This window comes from Bufo bufo, chromosome 2 (genome assembly GCF_905171765.1).
Source record: "Bufo bufo chromosome 2, aBufBuf1.1, whole genome shotgun sequence".
NCBI lineage: Eukaryota > Metazoa > Chordata > Amphibia > Anura > Bufonidae > Bufo > Bufo bufo.
In genome coordinates, this window is record NC_053390.1 from 386827882 (window position 1) to 386848450 (window position 20569).

Genomic DNA, 20569 nt, shown 5'->3' on the forward strand with positions numbered 1-20569 from the left:
ACTATCACAGCCTGCTTCCTCCATCTTGGTCAGGCTAGACATTTGCCTCTCACTAGGGTGTGGCCTTTTATTGCCTGTTGCTATGTGCCAAACGCGCGTTAGTACGCGCTTTTTCCTGGTCACAAACGCGCAACAGAACATATTTGGGCGTTCCTATGCAATCCTATGGCCGCAAACGCGCGACAAAACGCCCCAAAGAAGCTCAAGAACTTTTTTGAGCGTAGAGCGTTTTACAGCGCGTTTGAACGCGCTGTAAAACGCTCAAGTGAGAACCAGGGCCATAGGGAAGCATTGGTTTTCATGTGTTGAGCTCAAGTGTGAACCTAGCCTAATGGTTTTATTTGGTAATCCATATAATCACTTACATTGTGGTAATACTGTATAAACTATTTGGCTCCATTTGTGTACATTTAACAATCATTAGCTGCTAACTGCAGTGTTACCTAATGTTTTCATACATTTTTCAAAAAACTTTTTATGCAAGTAGAAAAATTGTAATCAATAATACCATAACCGATGAATCTAATAATTGTAAATATTTTCATCATATTTGGTTATCAATTAGTTGCACGTTGCATCATAAAATGATGTTAGCTTTTTGTGTGTGCGAATATTTTTGTCCAGATAAGGCAAGAATCGTGAAGAGCTCTCCATAACACCGAAGTCCTTCTCATTACTTGCTGACCTCATAAAGAACACATTTTCACAATGAATTAAGTCCTATGAAAACTACTTGAGGGAGCTTTAAAATCTTGTTTTGTGGTGCTTTCAATGGCAATACATACAAAATATTACTTAGCAATATTTGTGTTATTCAGCAAATATCTAGAGAAAGCAATTATCAATTATAAATGGTTTCTGATTTCTGACCTGGATTGTCTGACTATTTCTCTGGATTAACCCCTGCTGTTCTGACCTGGATTTAACCCTGTTTAGGTAGGGATAGAAGACACTTCCTCAACGGAAATGGTGCACAAGTATGATCTTACTCCATAATGCAATAGAAAAAAAAGACTTGGCATCGAAAACTAGAAATTCACTGCTTGTGACAATAACAATGCATGGGTTATTGTAATGCAAAAAAAGGTTGTTTGGACGGCACTCCTTTGGTATGTTCCGGTGCTCAGCTGTAAGATCAATGAGCATATAATATATATATATAACCACGGCACCCGTGTAAATAAATTGTACTTCTTTATTATCCATCCAGGAAATTTAGTAAATAAACACTGGCCAACATTTCGGTCTCATCCCAAGACCTTGTTCACGGCAAAATAAAATTGTGGTACATATATTATCATGATTGTATATATAATTATATAAATTCCTGGATAATAGAGATATACATCATAATACATCAATAGGATAAGGTATACAGGGCATGAAAACAAAAATAGAAAAAATCAACTGTCAAAAATCATATGCAGAGGAGACTTGTTGAAACTCAAGGTGATTGGTTGTCAAAAATGGCGGGACATCATATACCTAAGGGAGGTCGTTATACAAAACGAGTCGCAGAGTAAGGCTACTTTCACACCTGCGTTCAGGTGTCCACTCGTGCGCTCCGTTTGAAGGGGCTCACGAGCGGCCCCGAACGCATCCGTCTGGCCCCAATGCATTCTCAGTGGAGGCGGATCCACTGAGAATGCATCCGCCTGCCAGCGCTCAGCCTCCGCTCCGCGTTCGGGTGTCCGCCTGGCCGTGCGGAGGCGAGCGGATCCGTCCAGACTTACAATGTAAGTCAATGGGGACGGATCCGCTTGAAGATGACACCATATGTCTCAATCTTCAAGCGGATCCGTTCCCCATTGACTTATAATGTAAAGTCTGAACGGATCCGCTCAGGCTACTTTCATACTTAGAAAATTTTCTAAGTTTTAATGCAGACGGATCCGTTCTGAACGGATGCGAACGTCTGCATTATCGGAGCGGATCCGTCTGATGAAACATCAGACGGATCCGCTCCGAACGCTAGTGTGAAAGTAGCCTAACACAAGAGTCAGAGGATTCCTATTGCATATAGTCAGAACCTGTTAGGTATAGAGGAAGAGTTATGTCTCTAGGTTAGTATAGATTAGTCCTAATTTCAGCAAAATATGCATAATACCTATGTGTATATGTACATATATCCATATTCACATACTGATGGTAACTTGTCACTGGGGTACATTAGCAGTGCATGAACACTGAGAATTCCAGGACATTTGTATTGAGTTCTGTCTGTTGCTGGACTCAGACTTAACATTGAAAGAACAGGAGAATAAAAAATGCCATGAAGGAATCCATATGGGGCATACCTTAGTATGGAGGACGTTTGGTGTGCTGGATGGCTTAGTAAGAATAGACCGAATACCAGGAAATAGAAATACAGCGCTCGGTGTGTACCGCCGTGCGTCTGACGTCATCGCGCCGGTGCGTGTGACGTCACAAGTCTCCTCTGCATATGATTTTTGACTGTTTGATTTTTTCTATTTTTGTTTTCATGCCCTGTAACCTTATCCTATTGATGTATTCTGATGTATATCTCTATTTTCAGGAATTAATTTAATTATATATACAATCATGCTTATATATGTGCCACAATTTTATTTTGCCTTAGGCCGTGAACAAGGTATTGGGATGAGACCAAAACGTTGGCCAGTGTTTATTTACAAAATAAAGAAGTACAATTTATTTACACAAGTGCCGCAGTTATATATATACACTCACCTAAAGAATTATTAGGAACACCTGTTCTATTTCTCATTAATGCAATTATCTAGTCAACCAATCACATGGCAGTTGCTTCAATGCATTTAGGGGTTTGGTCCTGGTCAAGACAATCTCCTGAACTCCAAACTGAATGTCAGAATGGGAAAGAAAGGTGATTTAAGCAATTTTGAGCGTGGCATGGTTGTTGGTGCCAGAAGGGCCGGTCTGAGTATTTCACAATCTGCTCAGTTACTGGGATTTTCACGCACAACCATTTCTGGGGTTTACAAAGAATGGTGTGAAAAGGGAAAAACATCCAGTATGCGGCAGTCCTGTGGGCAAAAATGCCTTGTGGATGCTAGAGGTCAGAGGAGAATGGGCCGACTGATTCAAGCTGATAGAAGAGCAACGTTGACTGAAATAACCACTCGTTACAACCGAGGTATGTAGCAAAGCATTTGTGAAGCCACAACACGCACAACCTCGAGGTGGATGGGCTACAACAGCAGAAGACCCCACCGGGTACCACTCATCTCCACTACAAATAGGAAAAAGAGGCTACAATTTGCACGAGCTCGCCAAAATTGGACTGTTGAAGACTGGAAAAATGTTGCCTGGTCTGATGAGTCTCGATTTCTGTTGAGACATTCAAATGGTAGAGTCCGAATTTGGCGTAAACAGAATGAGAACATGTATCCATCCTCTGATGGCTACTTCCAGCAGGATAATGCACCATGTCACAAAGCTCGAATCATTTCAAATTGGTTTCTTGAACATGACAATGAGTTCACTGTACTAAAATGGCCCCCACAGTCACCAGATCTCAGCCCAATAGAGCATCTTTGGGATGTGGTGGAACGGGAGCTTCGTGCCCTGGATGTGCATACCTCAAATCTCCATCAACTGCAAGACGCTATCCTATCAATATGGGCCAACATTTCTAAAGAATGCTATCAGCACCTTGTTGAATCAATGCCACGTAGAATTAAGGCAGTTCTGAAGGCAAAAGGGGGTCCAACACCGTATTAGTATGGTGTTCTTTCATAAAGCTGGAAAGGGTTATAAAAGTATCTTCAAAAGCCTTGCTGTTCATCAGTCCACGGTAAGACAAATTGTCTATAAATGGAGAAAGTTAAGCACTGCTGCTACTCTCCCTAGGAGTAGCCGTCCTGTAAAGATGTCTGCAAGAGCACAGCGCAGACTGCTCAATGAGGTGAAGAAGAATCCTAGAGTGTCAGCTAAAGACTTACAAAAGTCTGTGGCATATGCTAACATCCCTGTTAGCGAATCTACGATACATAAAACACTAAACAAGAATGGATTTCATGGGAGGATACCACAGAGGAAGCCACTGCTGTCTAAAAAAAAAACATTGCTGCACATTTACAGTTTGCACAAGAGCACCTGGATGTTGCACAGCAGTACTGGCAAATTATTCTGTGGACAGATGAAACCAAAGTTGAGTTGTTCGGAAGAAACACACAGCACTATGTGTGGAGAAAAAGAGGCACAGCACACCAACATCAAAACCTCATCCCAACTGTGAAGTATGGTGGTGGGGGTATCATGGTTTGGGGCAGCTTTGCTGCGTCAGGGCCTGGATGGATTGCTATCATCGAAGGGAAAATGAATTCCCAAGTTTATCAAGACATTTTGCAGGAGAACTTAAGGCCATCTGTCCACCAGCTGAAGCTCAACAGAAGATGGGTGTTGCAACAGGACAATAACCTAAAGCATAGAAGTAAATCAACAACAGAATGGCTTAAAACAGAAGAAAATACGCCTTCTGGAGTGGCCCAGTCAGAGTCCTGACCTCAACCCGATTGAGATGCTGTGTCATGACCTCAAGAAAGCGATTCACACCAGACATCCCAAGAATATTGCTGAACTAAAACAGTTCTGTAAAGAGGAATGGTCAAGAATTACTCCTGACCGTTGTGCACGTCTGATCTGCAACTGCAGGAAACGTTTGGTTGAAGTTATTGCTGCCAAAAGAGGTTCAACCAGTTAATAAATCCAAGGGTTCACATACTTTTTCCACCTGCACTCTGAATATTTACATGGTGTGTTCAATAAAAACATGGTAACATTTAATTCTTTGTGTGCTATTAGTTTAAGCAGACTGTGATTGTCTATTGTTGTGACTTAGATGAAGATCAGATCACATTTTATGACCAATTTGTGCAGAAATCCATATCATTCCAAAGGGTTCACATACTTTTTCTTGCAACTGTACATACATACATGGTGCTGTGATGTCACAAGTTCACAACAATACTTAGTCCACCAACCACTAATAAGTAGTCAGACCTGTATTGCGCCAAAATATTTGCATTATTAGTGCCGATTTCGCAATCGCGAATATATTGTAGCACTCTATCTGCATATAAAGCTATTGTAATGTTCTGCCGTGCCACCCATTTTCTCCAGTCTCAGGAAAGTTCTAGCACCTTGAAAAATGTAGCTATAGTGACCCACGCCTGTATTTCGCACGCATTATGCTAATATTACATTGCCGATTTTTTTTTGGTCAAGAAAATAATCTCGAATTCGCAAATATATAACGAATATTCTACCAAATATTCGCGAAATATCGCAAATTCGAATATTGCCCCTGCCGCTCATCACTAGTCACTAAGGCTTAAATGCAAGTTACTAGATCCAGACTGCATACTGGTAGTGTAAATGAATGAAGACGCAGGACAAACTGGCAGTCTGGGCAGTAGTGACAGGCAGGCTGGTTACTTGACAGGTATGTAAACAAGACAGACAGAGTAAACATAAAGATGAACATAACTGAAACTGCAAGTGTGGGAGCATACAGGCAGGGTGGGTACAGGGCTAGAACACAGGCAGGAACAAATTCAGGATAAACTCAGACAAAATTCAGGAGAATTGCAGAACACTTGACTTCAATGCCTTTTCTGGTCACCAGGAACCTTTAACTCAGGCACCCTCTGGCTGGGGAAGGTGCCTTAAATACACAGGGATCCTCAGCGATCGGCTGGGGAAGCATTTGAAAGCATGCGCACTGGTCCTTTAAGAGGCCAGATGTGACCACAGGTGCATCCTAAGGACGCAGGTCTCAACCTACAGGGGACTGGGCCAGGCAGCATAGTAAGTAGCAACCTCCCATTACTGTTTCTCCTTGTCCAGTGATGGCACTCCAGCTGTGATGAAACTAAGAGTCCCAGCATGCTCCATTCATTTCTATGGAGTTCTGAAAAGCAGTGGGCATCTTGGGAGTTGTAGTTTTACCACAGCTGGAATGCCGGAGGTTAGCCATCACAGTTCAAGTCCAACTACTCCTCCTCCACTCCCTCATCATCATAATGGAATGTATAGGTAACAAAAAACAACAAGAGCCCAATAGTCCACTTGTGTGCCAGCCTCTCCAGCTACTGTTGCTCCTAGTCTGACTACTCCTCCTACTCATCGTCAGCAATCCATGATGAAATATGGGGGCAGGAAACAACAGTATGTTCCTAGTAATCCGTCCATGTGATATTTGAACTTCCAACCTGGCCAAGTTCCTAAAGGTGCCATTGCAGCTGTACCACTTACTAGATTCCACTGCCTTTAGGCAACTGATGGTGTGTGTTCAGTCTTGAAGGAGAATACTAAGCTGCTATTATTTCTGAAAAAAGCCACCCCAGCCTTATACGCTTATCTGGCAGAAAAGGTGACTGTCCCTTGTAATTGTCACTAGTAATGAGTAGAGTTGAGCGGACACCTGGAAGTTCGGGTTCAACGGGTTCGGCCAACTTCGCAAAAAAGTTCGAGTTTGGGACCCGAACTTGACCCGAACCCCATTGAAGTCAATGGGGACCCGAACTTTGGAGCACTAAAATGGCTCTAAAACAGTCATAGAAAGGGCTAGAGGGCTGCAAAAGGCAGCAAAATAAGGTTAAGAGCATGGCAAGTGCTCTGAAAACAAATGTGGATAGGGAAATGACTTAAAATAACATAAAATATGTAAAAAAAAAAAAATTATAATCTTGTAGGGGGTTGAGGAGGCGGGGGATGTGGCGGTGTAGGTGGAAGCGGCGGTGGAGGAGGAGGTAACCAACGCTGGTTTTTTGTTTTGTTTTTTATTTTTATTTCTATATTTTTTTGTTTGTTTAAACAAAAAGAAAGTGCGCTGGAGTACAACAATGGCTGGGTGAGGCCGGTTTACATGTCTATTCTGCACAAGGTACGGACAAGTCCTGTGGGATCCCTGCCTGGTTCATTTTAATGAACGTGAGCTTGTCCACATTGGCTGTGGACAGGCGGCTGCGTTTGTCTGTGATAACCCTCTCCTGCCATGCTAAACAAACATTCAGACAATGCACTGCCTGCAGGGCAGTCCAGCATATTCAAGGCGTAAAGGGCAAGCTCAGGCCATGTGCCCAATTTGGAGACCCAGAAGTTGAAGGGGGCAGACCCGTCATTCAGTACATGTAGGCGTGTGCACACATACTGTTCCACCCACCATGTGGCTGAAATGCTGCCTCCTGCTAAGACGTTCCATATCAGCTGGTGGTGTTGGTTGTTGTGGCGTGCTGACAAAGCTTTTCCACATTTCGGCCATGCTAACCCTGCCTTCTGAGGTGCTGGCAGTGCCCCAGGTGTGTTGGCGACCTCTTCCTCCTCCTCAGCCTTCTCCTTGTGCTTCCACTGAGCCCCCGCTGTCAGGTGGGAATGCCATCAGCAGCGCGTCGACCAGCGTGCGCTTGTAGTCGTGCATCTTCTGATCAGTAACAGACGTTTTTACTAAATTTAGTTCCCTGTCAGCAATGCAGAGCAGGGGTTTTTCACCTGCAAAAATGGGTTAATATCAACCATCAATGTAACAGACAAATTTTTGAAATTTAGGTCCCTGTCACCTATGCAGAGGTTTATTCACGGTAATTCAGTTTATTCACGGTTTATTCAGTGGTTTATTCACGGTAAAACAGGGTTCATGTCACCCAACAATGGAACAGACGATTTTACAAAAATTAGGTCACCTGTCACCTATGCAGAGAAGGGGTTTGTATATGGCAAAAATGGTAAAATGTAACCCGAGAATGTAACAGACGATTTATAGAAATTTAGTTCCCTGTCACCTATGCCGAGCAGGGGTTTATTCACCGCAAAAATGGTAAAATGTCACCCAAGAATGTAACAGACGCTTTTGCACCCTGCTCCCTCTTTTGCTGTGCTGGTACCTCTGTGCGACCACCACCTCTTCCTCCAAACTGCACACGTCACTCGCATGACCTTGATTCCATGTGGGGTCTAGTACCTCATCATCCTCCACATCATCTTCCACCTACTTTTTACCCCTGCCCTCCTTGTCGGTCTGCAGACTGCAGAAAGCCGCAGCAGTTGGCACCTGTGTTTCATCATCATCAGAGACGTGCTGCGGTGGTCCTCCCATGTACTCATCCTGAAACATAAGTGGTTGGGCATCAGTGCACTCAATCTCTTCCACTTCTGGGGCAGGGCTATGTGGATGGCCCACGGAAACCCTGCCAGCAGAGTCATCAAAAAGCAGAAGAGACTGCTGCATGACTTGGGGCTCAGACTGCTTGCCTGATTTGCAAGGGGGTGAGTTGAAAGACAGATGGCCATGGGCTGTAGGTGCCAACTCTGATCTTTCAGTATGGGACTGTGTGGGAGACAATGTGAAGGAACTGGAGGCACTGTCAGCAACCCAATCTACTATCGCCTGTACTTGTTCCGGCCTCACTATTCGTAGAGCCGCATTCGGGCCTACCAAATAATGCTGAAGGTTCTGTCGCTTACTCGCACCTGCGGAAGGTGTTTCACTTGGGTGTGTAGCTGGCACAGATCGACCACGTCCTCTACCTGCAACAGGAGCTCCACCAACACCAGCAGAACCACGACCGGGGCCACGTCCCTTATTTGACGCTCTCCTCATTCTTTGCGTTCACCACCAAACTAACAGATGGTTTATGTCAGGCGACAATGTAACCGCCAATAGTCAACATTTAAGTTCACTAACAGTAAGGCTGTGCCGGTGTCATAAAGAGAAAACATTTATTGATGTCACACAACAGTGTGACAGGCGAATTTAATACAATTACTTCATGGTCACAAAAAATTTGTCAACCAACAATGTAACAGCAGTATTGACTGGTTTTATTGGACTGTCAGAAATGCAGCGCAGGCCGCAAATGTACAGTCGTGGCCAAAAGTTTTGAGAATTACATAAATATTGGAAATTGGAAAAGTTGCTACTTAAGTTTTTATAATAGCAATTTGCATATACTCCAGAATGTTATGAAGAGTGATCAGATGAATTGCATATTCCTTCTTTGCCATGAAAATTAACTTAATCCCAAAAAAAACTTTCCACTGCATTTCATTGCTGTCATTAAAGGACCTGCTGAGATCATGTCAGTAATCATCTTGTTAACTCAGGTGAGAATGTTGATGAGCACAAGGCTGGAGATCATTATGTCAGGCTGATTGGGTTAAAATGGCAGACTTGACATGTTAAAAGGACGGTGATGCTTGAAATCATTGTTCTTCCATTGTTAACCATAGTGACCTGCAAAGAAACGCGTGCAGCCATCATTGCGTTGCATAAAAATGGCGTCACAGGCAAGGATATTGTGGCTACTAAGATTGCACCTCAATCAACAATTTATAGGATCATCAAGAACTTCAAGGAAAGAGGTTTAATTCTTGTTAAGAAGGCTTCAGGGAGTCCAAGAAAGTCCAGCAAGTGCCAGGATAGTCTCCTAAAGAGGATTCAGCTGCGGGATCGGAGTGCCACCAGTGCAGAGCTTGCTCAGGAATGGCAGCAGGCAGGTGTGAGCGCATCTGCACCCACAGTGAGGCGAAGACTTTTGGAAGATGGCCTGGTGTCAAGAAGGGCAGCAAAGAAGCCACTTCTCTCCAAAAAAATCAGGGACAGATTGATCTTCTGCAGAAAGTATGGTGAATGGACTGCTGAGGACAGGGGCAAAGTCATATTCTCCGATGAAGCCTCTTTCCGATTGTTTGGGGCATCTGGAAAAAGGCTTGTCTGGAGAAGAAAAGGTGAGCGCTACCATCAGTCCTGTGTCATGCCAACAGTAAAGCATCCTGAGACCATTCAGGTGTGGGGTTGCTTCTCATCCAAGGGAGTGGGCTCACTCACAGTTTTGCCCAAAAACACAGCCATGGATAAAGAATGGTACCAAAACACCCTCCAACAGCAACTTCTTCCAACAATCCAACAACAGTTGAAGAACAATGCATTTTCCAGCTTGATGGAGCACCGTGCCATAAGGCAAAAGTGATAACTAAGTGGCTCGGGGACCAAAACGTTGACATTTTGGGTCCATGGCCTGGAAACTCCCCAGATCTTTATCCCATTGAGAACTTGTGGTCAATCCTCAAGAGGCGGGTGGACAAACAAAAACCCACTAATTCTGACAAACTCCAAGAAGTGATTATGAAAGAATGGGTTGCTATCAGTCAGGAATTGGCCCAGAAGTTGATTGAGAGCATGCCCAGTCGAATTGCAGAGGTCCTGAAAAAGAAGGGCCAACACTGCAAGTACTGACTCTTTGCATAAATGTCATGTAATTGTCGATAAAAGCCTTTGAAACGTATGAAGTGCGTGTAATTATATTTCACTACATCACAGAAACAACTGAAACAAAGATCTAAAAGCAGTTTAGCAGCAAACTTTGTGAAAACTAATATTTGTGTCATTCTCAAAACTTTTGGCCACGACTGTACTATCTAGCACAAAAAGTGCGCTTTTTTTCAAACAACAATATAACAGCAGTATTTAACGGTTTTAGTGAACTATCAGAAATGCAGCGCAGGCCACAAGTTTACTATCTAGCACAAAAAGTGGGCTTTTTTTTAAACCAACGATGTAACAGCCATATTGACTGGTTTTATTGGACTGTCAAAAATGCAGCGCAGGTCGCAAATGTACTATCCAGCACAAAAAGTTAGTTTTTTTCAACTGACAACGTAACAGCAGTATTTAACGGTTTTATTGGAGTGTCAGAAATGCAGTGCAGGCTGCAAATGTACTATCTAGCACAAATAGTGGGCTTTTTTCAACCAACGATGTAACAGCCGTATTGACTGGTTTTATTGGACTGTCAGAAATGCAGCGCAGGTCGCAAATGTACTATCTAGCACAAAAAGTGTGCTTCTTTCAGCCAACAATATAACAAAGTGTGCTTTTTTCAGCCAACAATATAACAGCAGTATTTAATGGTTTTAGTGGACTGTCAGATATGCAGCGCAGGTCGTAAATGTACTATCTAGCACAAAAAGTGTGCTTCTTTCAGCCAACAATATAACAAAGTGTGCTTTTTTCAGACAACAATATAACAGCAGTATTTAATGGTTTTAGTGGACTGTCAGATATGCAGCGCAGGCCGCAAATGTACTATCTAGCACAAAAAGTGGGCTTTTTTCAACCAACGATGTAACAGCCGTATTGACTGGTTTTATTGGACTGTCAGAAATGCAGCGCAGGTCGCAAATGTACTATCTAGCACAAAAAGTGATTTTTTTTCAACCGACAATGTAACAGCAGTATTTAACGGTTTTATTGGAGTGTCAGAAATGCAGTGCAGGCTGCAAATTCACTATCTAGCACAAAAAGTGTGTTTTTTTCAAACAACAATGTAACAGCAGTATTTACCAATTTTTGTGGACTGTCAGAAATGCAGCGCAGGCTGCAAATGTACTATCTAGCACAAAAAAGGTGTTTTTTTCAAATAACAATATAACAGCAGTATTTAACGGTTTTAGTGGACTGTCAGAAATGCAGCGCAGGTCGCAAATGCACTATCTAGCACAAAAAGTGTGCTTTTTTCAACCAACAATGTAACAGCAGTATTTAACGGTTTTAGTGGACTGTCATAAATGCAGCACAGGCCGCAAATGTACTATCTAGCACAAAAAGTTGTCATGGCTGAGAATGGGGAAAACCCTCAGCCGTGCGATGCCAGGAGATGGTAGGTCGCTACTTGGCCAGGACCACAGAATTAGGGAGCAGGTCGCCTCCTATCGCATCCCTAATCTGACCCTGACTCCTAGCTGCATGAGCCGACCTTGATGGTAGGAGGGCTCATACTCAGGAACCTTGAAGTCCCTGCTAGCCCTCAGGGTGGCCCTAAACTAAGAGCAGGGTAAGACGACCTGTTCCTTCTGGATATGGAGGAACAGGAGTCTCACTGGCCAAGCTGCATGGAAGGGGGAACATATACAACTTATGGCAATGGCAGGTACATGCCACAAACACAACATTCACCTGCCACAGACACAAAGCCTGGAACCCATGTGCAAGTGCTGCTGTCCACAACAACACAAATGGACACAGCACACACCACACATCACACAGGAACCCAGGACCATTAGCTGCAAAGAATAAAGACCAAACAAACATCTTCATAACATCTTGTAACATAAAGCTATGACCACAAGGGTGGCCCCCACAGACAGATGGTATATCACGGGAGGATGCCTCCAGCTAGCCATGGCTGAAGTACCCCTCAGACTACTGATCTTAACTGAGGCTTTATAGCCCATGTAGCCACACAGACACACCCAGTGCACACACACTAGGAAGGAAGTTAACCCTTCCAACACAAGGCAAGGGAAGACTGCCACTTAAAAGGGGAAGTACACACAAACACACACTTCACCTGTTGCCGCGGGCAACAGCATGCGTGGCAACCATGTCCTGGGGATCAGCCAGAAGGCCGAGACACTGCCACCACATGCATACAACACCAAACGTAGTCACGGGCAACCAAGTGAAGAAAAATGTCACTACGCACACCATAGGCCGTGACAAAAGTGTGCTTTTTTCAGCCAACGATATAACAACAGTATTTAACGGTTTTATTGGAGTGTCAGAAATGCAGCGCAGGCCGCAAATGTACTATCTAGCACAAAAAGGGTGATTTTTTTCCAACCCACAATGTAACAGCAGTATTTACTGGTTTTATTTGACTGTCAGATATGCAGTGCCGGTGTCAGAAATAGAAAAAAATTGCTTTAGGTCACACAAATATGTGACAGACTAATGTAATTGAATTATTTTTACTGGCAGGTATGCACTGCAGGCCGCAGGGGTACTTGACCCCCAAAAAAAGGGAATTTGTCCCCCTGGAATCTAACAGATGGATTTAATAAATTGATTTTCCCTGTCAGATATTTAGCACAGGGGTACTTCACAGAAAAAAAATTAATATGTCCCTCCCCTGGGGCCCTGAAGTCACAGACAGATAACCTATATCATTTTCCCTTCCCCTGGCACATATGCAGTGCAGGTGTCCTTTAAAAATGCCTAGATGTCACCCACTGAGCTACCAGAACAGGATTAAAGTAATGTCCCTGGTACACATGCAGTTGCAAGTGCACTGCACTTACAAAAATGGTCGCCGATGCCCACCTAACAAACAGACTGATTAAAGCTTATTTCTCTGTGGCACTGGGCTCAGGGGTACAAAAATGTAGCATAGCACCCACAAAAATAATCGCTGTAGTTTGCAGATTTAACACCAAGAACACCAGAATTGTTTCCTAATCTCTCCCTCACAGCTGCAGCATCCTCTCCCTTCACTAGTAAGAGCTAATGTGACGTCCGGCGCTACGTTACTCCAGCTTATATAGAGACTGGGTCACATGCTGCACTGGCCAATCACAGCCATGCCATTAGTCGGCATGGCTGTGATGGCTTCAAAGGGCACACAAGTTAAACGCTTGCTGATTGGCTGCCCTGCAGCTTTTCAACACGTGCCATTAAATCGCCGAACACCGAACTCGAACTTTTACTGAAATGTTCGGGTTTGGGGGTCAAAAAAATCGTAAAGTTCGGGTTCGCTCAACCCTAGTAATGAGTTAAGTGAGCTTTGGATGCAAAATCCAAAGTCGCTTTGTTCAAAAGTTCAGATTAATACTGTATGGAGATTCCTCTCCATATAATATTAAAATGTATGGGCTCTGATGAGCCGAAGTCAGTTATTCGCAAAGTCGCGCAAGACTTCGTTGAATAACTTCTGTAGTTGATTTTTAAAGTGGAAAACCACTTTAAAACTTGGAACCAAACTCTGCTTCGGTTCCAACTGGTACCTCGGAAGAGCCAGCACATGTGCATACCAATTTACACCAGCCTCCTGGCCTCCTTAGAGTACTTACCCCTATGGAAGTGTACCTGAGCAATAGGTTCTAGTTCACTAATATCCTGCAAAGGTGATATACAGTATGCTTGTCTGTCCATGTGCTGACTTCTGCCTGTTTTCTAGATTTGGACTGATTTCTGTACTAACCCTGCCTGCCCTGACATTGCAAAGATTGCACATACATTGCCTGCCATGAACTCGTCATGTTTCTGACTACAGCTTTTGTTTGATCCAGCGGTGCTCTGCGCCAATATCTTTTGAAATCCAGTAGCACAATGGCTACTCCAGAATTTTACATTCTTGTGGTTCCCCTGCAACGAAGTCCACATCCCTATATTGTGATTAAAGGAGGAAGACCAGGGGACTGCCAGGATAACACCCTTAGGAGTAGCCGAAAGTCAAATATGTTTAGCTGACAGAGTGAATCCACACCTACTGCATAACAACAGTGATACCAATTATGTAGCGTTTCCTAATTTTTTCCAATAATAAAGGTTTTGAATTTGAAAGAAAAGGGGATTTTTGTCATTTTACTTGATTTTTCTATTTCGATAAAACCTTTTTTTCACTCTACTGTTTTTGATTTTTTTTAATCAATGAAATCTGTTAGAACAATGAAGTATTCATTTCTATGAAAAAAAACAGACAGCAGATGGATATCATCCGTGTGCTGTCTGCATCCATGTGTCTGTTCTACAAATTATAGAACATGTCCTATTCTTGTCTGTATTGCGAACAAGAATGGTAATTTCTAGTGATGGGAGTAGAGATAAGCGAATTTTAAAAAAATTCAATTCGGCCGGTTCGCCGAATTCTTTGAAAAAAATTTGGTTCGATCCAAATTTATTCTCGGCGAATCGCGTTAAAAAACTTCTATTTCCTGGCTGCAGAGAGCCTTTATAGTGGTGTAGAACACTATGCAACATGAAGAGAAGAAAAAGTATCTTGCGGCACTCACCAAAGTTGAAACAGTATAAAGCTTTATTCTTCCTCTTTTCAGGATACTTGTGAGCGGGGTGCAGGGGCGGACCGCGCTTCTTCTGGCCGCTCAAACATCATCGCGCAAACTTGCGCTTTATAAAGACAACGCCCCGTAGCCGTGACTGTGAGTAACAGCTGAGCACATAAATTTGTGACGTTAAAATCACATACATAAAAGAGATTGTTACATACATATTCGTAACATATATTGAACCTGTTCCACTCCTGCAAAGGAAAGGCAGCGCGGATGGCCGCCATGCGCGGCTCTAATGTGTACAATCAAGCGGGGGCAACCCTTGCCCGATCGAATGTAGTTGACGTGTTCCAGTATTCTATCAAAGAGTGGGCAGATTGTTTTGCCGATATTAAGCCTCTTACACGGACAAAAAATGACATAGACGACATAGGGTATCCGACAAGTCATGAAATCCCTAACTACAACACACTACTGACCAATTTGTCTTTAAGGGTTGAACACTTTCTAAACGTAACCAATGGCCGCTGGCTAGTGAGGTTCTTCAAGGCAGGATCCCCCTTAAGCAGATCCCAATTTTCATTTATTACCCGCTTGATAATATCAGCAGCGGGACTATATTTAAATGTGAAGGCAAAAGGAGGTGTAGAACAGCAACACTCATAGGGAGTCTGCTTTGGTAGCGAAATAATACTGTGAGTCCATATGACATGCAGATGACAGGCATCGCTCTTAGAATCATAGCACACTTCACTTATTTGGCATAGCACACTTCACTTATTTGGGCAGTCACGGGGCCAAAAGTGACCAAACTCTGAACTCAGCCTTACAGGTCTATGTTAGCGCCAAGAAGAAGTGCACTCCTTTTACACCATCAGCTGATTCCACATAGATGTCTACAGAACCTGTTTTAATAAACGCTTATACAAGTTAGAGCCCCCGACAGAGTGGAGAGGGTGTCAGCAGCAAGTTTGTGTTGACGTCACTAATTATTTTGCTCTTCCTCTAATCCATCAGAACAATAACCCACAAAAAGCAGATCCTGTCTGTTGAGCATCCGCCTTCACCCGGTCAGCATTTGGTCAGTAATCCATCAGTATTGCTAATGCCAAAAATATCAAATAAATAAATAATAAAGAAATTAAAACACCCATAAAAAGTCTGTAATTTTCTCACTTCACCACACAACGGCTAATAAGCCATTTTTTCCCCACTACTACGCACCAAAAAGGGCTGTAATTTTCTCACTTCACCACTCAACGGCAAATAAATTTTTTGTGCCACTAATACACGCAAAAAAAGGTCTTTAGAACATATAACTGCACCGCTGAACGGCAAATAGGCCCTTATTTTTTTCCACTTATACACAACACAAAAGGCTTTAGAACATATAACTGCACCACTGAACGGCAAATATATGTCACGGCTGAGGATGGGGAAAACACTCAGCCGTGCGATGTCAGGAGATGGTAGGTCGCTGCTTGGCCAGGACCACAATATTAGGGAGCAGGTCACCTCCTAACGCACCCCCAATCTGACCCTGACTCCTAGCTGCATGAGCCGACCTTGATGGTAAGAGGGCTCATGCTCCGGAACCTCGGATCCCTACTGAACCTCCGCCGATCCCTGAACTAGGAGCTGGGTAGACCACCTGTTCCTCCTGGATGCGGAGAAACAGGAGTCTAAACTGACCGAGCTGCAAGGGGATAGAAACATAAACAGACTATGGATATGGCAGGAGAGTGAAAGATTTCCACCCCTACCTGCCACAGACACACTGACTGGATCCCTGGACACAAGTGATGAAGTCCACACACAGGCAAAAGGACACAGCACACAAACACACAGGAACCAGAACCATAGCTGCAATAATAACAGACACCACATAAACATAAACTTAACATCACATCACAACATTTATGACCACAAGGGTGGCCCTCACTGGCAGATGGTATAAGGGACCAGGAGGGTGCCTCCAGCTTACAAACAGGGCTGGAGTACCCCTCAGACATTAGGTCTCAACTGAGGCTATATAGCCCAAGTAGCCACACCCACACAGACACACCCAGTGTTCACACACAGAAGGGAATTAACCCTTCTCACACCAGGGAAGGGAAGACAGCCACTTAAAGGAGAAAGTGCACACAACTAAAACCCTGTGCACACCAGACATACAAAAGACACACCTAACAAAGATAGGTTGCCAGGTGCAACCACATGCACATTGCAGCAAGCTGCCCAGCACCAGCTCAGGCTGTTAAACTGCGAATTAACTACATGTTGCCAGCGGCAACCACAAGTGAGGCAACATACTAGCAGCCCTCACCTGTGGTTGAACAACCAAACCAGACCGCAGGCAACAGCATGCGGATACAGGAGTCACGACCATGACTATGGTCGTGACAATATATTTTTCTTTTTTCCACTTATACACTCCACAAAAGGCTTTAGAACATATAATTGCACTACTAAACGGCAAATATATTTTTCTTTTTTCCACTTATACATGCCACAAAAGGCTTTAGAACATATAACTGCACCCCTGAACGGCAAATATATTTTTATTTTGCCACTATCCTTTTCCTGCACCTTGAATAATATTTCCCTGCACTTTTAAATTGTTTTTTAGCACAAATAAGTTTTTTATATCACTGTCCCTAGCGCCTGCTGACGTCTCTCTCTGCACTAAGTACACCGGAAAATGGCAGAATGCAAGATGGCTGACACTATTTATAGGGCTGTGATATCACAGGGCTGGCTGGCTGCTGATTGGCTGCATGCATGGCATTATGGGTAATCCTGCCTTACCAGAGTTCCTTGCTCCATGTCCTCACACGTGCAGCAGCCATTTTAGGAAAAAATGTGATTCGTTACCACAAAGCGTGAGGAAATTCGGATTCGGTGCGAATCGAATAATTCCTGAAATTTGAATCGAATTCCACTTCGTCGGCTTCGATTTGCTCATCTCTAAATGGGAGTGAAAAAAATGCAGATTTCATACAAAAATGTCCGTAATTTGCGGATCTGTAGTTTGCAGATCTCAATAAGGACATGGTCCTATGCATGAGCCATTAGAGCCTTGGAGAAATTGCTTGACCAATGAATATAATTACTCAAATATGTAAACATCACTTGCAAATGAAATTGTAAATTCAAATTGTATTCTCTTAACTCTAGAAATGTTATCTTACCTTATCCAAATAATTCTGAGTAAATTAGCTGTGAACATCACAATTCAGAAGACTTCTGCTGCTATTTTAAGACTTGAACAGGAAGAAAAGTGATGTGAAGATGACATCTAATCTGGGGTTTATTTTTCTTGATTGTGTTATTGTTCTAGCATGCAGAATACATTTTCTTTTAGAGTTCTGTGAACTATCAGAAATTACATATTTTCACTTTCAGTAAACTGTCAAATGTGGTGTATGCATTAGTCAGTGAGCGATGCAACCTGAATAAAAGTATGAATCAAAAAGTATGAATAGTGTTCCAGGATCCTGTCCAGACTATGACAGAACCATGGAACAGGACAATTGGAGACTAATTACAATCACAAGTGAAAATCGAAGACCAATGTTTGAAGCAATGGTGCCTAGAAAAGACATTTTTCATGATTTGTTCCACAGAATTGGATTTTACAGCAGGTGTTTCAAGAGGTGAAATATCTACTTATAATATACATAACAACGCAAAGGGAACATGTCATAAATTCCATTATTGATTCATTGATTTAACGTAAGTCTGTACAAGGGAAATCATTTATTTACTTCTTAATGTTATAGCAATTTATTTTAAATTTTAATAGACTTTCCCAGGGCAGTCAAATTGAAGGCACAAATGCTTTTTCCTTGTATTGCTTGCAATGAATAGAAGTCAATTGTCAGAATGAGTCAACAGACTTAGGCCTCATGCACACGGCCGTTGTTTTGGTCCGCATCCGAGCCGCAGTTTTTGCGGCTTGGATGCGGACCCATTCACTTCAATGGGGCCGCAAAAGATGCGGACAGCACTCCGTGTGCTGTCCGCATCCGTTGCTATGTTCCGAGGCCCCACAAAAAAAAATAGCATGTCCTATTCTTGTCCGTTTTGCGGACAAGAATAGGCATGTCTACAATGGGCCGCCCATTCCGCAAAATGCGGAAGGCACACTGGCGGCTTCAGTTTTTTTGCGGATCTGCGGACCGCAAAAAATGGCACAGTCGTGTGCATGATGTCTAAGTCTGCTGACTCATTCTGATATATATAATTTTTTTATATATATATATATATTTTTTTTTTTGTTTTTTTTCAGCAGTCTACCATGCATAAAAAAGCTTTGTTCTAGGTCAGTACAAACATGTGTGGCATTTTTACATTTTCGCACAATAAGGGTCCATTCACACGTCCGTTGTTTCTTTCCTGATCTGTTCCGTTTTTTGCGGAACAGATCTGGACCAGATCTGGACCCATTCATTTTCAATGGGTCCTGAAAAAAAATCTGACATTGAGCTGTCTGATTTTTTTCAGGACCCATTGAAAATGAATGGGTCCAGATCTGGTCCAGATCTGTTCTGCAAAAAACGGAACAGATCAGGAAAGAAACAACGGACGTGTGAATGGACCCTAAAAGTAACCAATTTATTTTTATGTTGTCACATTCCAAAATCCATAAAAAATGTTATTTTTCCATTGGCGTAGTAGTAGAAAGAAGGCTTCCTTTTTATGTATTTACAGGTACAATTTTTCGGTATATATTGACTCATTTTTAAAATGGTTTTTTTAGGGGAAGGTTAATGGAAAAACAGCAAATCTTTCATCATGTTTTTCTTTTTTTACTTCATGCACCATATAAATAATAAGTTAACCATACCTTTGATCAATTTTGAATGCTTTGAAATGCCTAGTAAGTTGGAGAATTATTTCCAGTCAGATATACATTGCCAGGAAATATATTAGGCCTTGCTATTGGCATACTGTTCTGTTGTGAACTGCATTGCTAATATATGAAATGGCACTGTGCAATAATGTGGATTCCACTGTTCTTAAAGCGGTTGTCCGGGATTTAGGACTTTGTTCCATTAGTACAAGACAGACATAGACATAACATACATCCATGTCCTGCCTTTTCCACATGTTTCTGAAGCCCCGTTTTCTTATAGAAAACTCTTCGCCGGAAGTGTTGTTTTCTTAGACTCGGTGACGTACTGGATCCCTTGCAGGAGCACTGAAGCCTCTTCTTCTGGCTGCTCAGGGAGCCCGGTGACGTCACCGGCACTGATGGGCTAGGGCAGCGCTTAAGCCCGCCCATCAGAGCCGGTGACGTCACCGAACACACTGCCAGTTGGATTCCTTCTCCCGGCAGTGTGTTACTGTATACAAAAGAGCCTTTGCCCTGCGTGTGCAAAGGAGAGCATCGGAGCATGAACTGCTCCGATGCTCAAGTCAGGGGGGCTGCCTGGGTGAAAATAGAGGTTTGTACGGGTTCAGTTCTGAACCCAGACAACCCCTTAAATGTTTGACATTTTTGGCAATGAAGGGTAAAAGGCTATGTATACCTTTGGGGACAATTTTTGTTACGATTGCATTTTACTCATTTTGGGCTTAAAATCATTATTTCAATAGTTTTTTTTTATAACAAATATCACAAATCTGTCACAAAGGGTTAACTATATACCTGTACCAGTAATCTAATAACCCTAATCTCTAAATTACTAAAAGATCATAAACACTTATTTAAGCCACATTCTTATCAGTAAGATAATGAGCTATAATGAGTGTTTAGGAGGTTAGAGATCAGAGATAAGGT